Source organism: Eucalyptus grandis, chromosome 7 (genome assembly GCF_016545825.1).
Source record: "Eucalyptus grandis isolate ANBG69807.140 chromosome 7, ASM1654582v1, whole genome shotgun sequence".
NCBI lineage: Eukaryota > Viridiplantae > Streptophyta > Magnoliopsida > Myrtales > Myrtaceae > Eucalyptus > Eucalyptus grandis.
Genome location: NC_052618.1, coordinates 7,138,851 through 7,139,915, shown reverse-complemented (window position 1 = coordinate 7,139,915; position 1,065 = coordinate 7,138,851). Strand labels below are relative to the sequence as shown.

The 1,065-nt window shown below is 44.1% G+C and overlaps 1 pseudogene; it reads right to left on the bottom strand.

The window, feature by feature from the left end:
- Window positions 1-311: 311 nt before the first annotated feature.
- Window positions 312-1,065, bottom strand: LOC120296389 (annotated as a pseudogene).

The following is a 1,065-nucleotide window of genomic DNA, read 5'->3' as shown; positions in this document are numbered from 1 at the left end:
GAATCAGCAGGACGAAGGATCAAACTAGCACGTCTCAGATTAATGCTACAGGGAACAATGCTTGAATCAAATCCGCGCTTCCAAAAGATGCACCCCTGTGAATGAATTGTAATAATGCCATGAATTGAGTCATCAAGGTAAATTCTAGTTCCCAAATGATTTCCAGGAAATATATCCCAACCATGGGAACTTGGAGAAAGATCTCAAAGAAAATGATATCATAAGTCTGGAGTGAACTAATTAGGATGTAACTTGCCATCAGGATACATAGACTTGCGGCACAACCATACAGTTCTATGAGAACTTCTTTCATTTTACTTTCTCTTTCTGGTACACGTTTTTCAATTTTCAAGTTCATTCCCTACATTCTCTGAGTACACTTTCTCGACACATAAACCATACAACACACCAGAATACTTCTCCAGCGATCCACTGAAGAAGCTTTCTTTCAATTTTTTGAAAGTAGAAGATGTCAGCAGACTATCCGAACCTGCCTGGTGACATACCCCGACTCTCTCAACTTTCAACAACTCCGCGACCTTGTTGAGAGCTCCGTGCAGACTATCGCAGAACTTCATAAGATGCTTGATATCATACAATGTCGGGAAATACATGTGGATCAACTTGAAGAACCCCGCTTGAGTGTCCGGCAGGGTTTGGCAAGTCAACACCTTGAGCAAATACCCGAGATCGTACCCGCTGTGGAAGGTTACCCAGTGAACATTATCGTTCAGCACAATCCCAGACGACATCAGCAACTCCCCAAATCGCACGGCATTGATGCCCCTGTCCCTATTCTTCTTGAAATTGATCCCGCTCTGTTTCAAGAACTCGATCGAATCATTTGCGAAGAATCGCATTGAACTCGCGGAAATTGAACTGCCAAATGCAGCACTTATCCGACCCGCAAGTCGGCAAGTTCCTTCTCTCATCAGAAAAAGTGAGGCCCAATTGGATCAACTTCAGTATATCCACATTCTCCTTCAGAGTCTGGTAGTGAAACTCACTGGAGTTCTTGAAGTTGCCCACAGGGCGCACGACAATACCCGGGAACTCCGTGTCCAT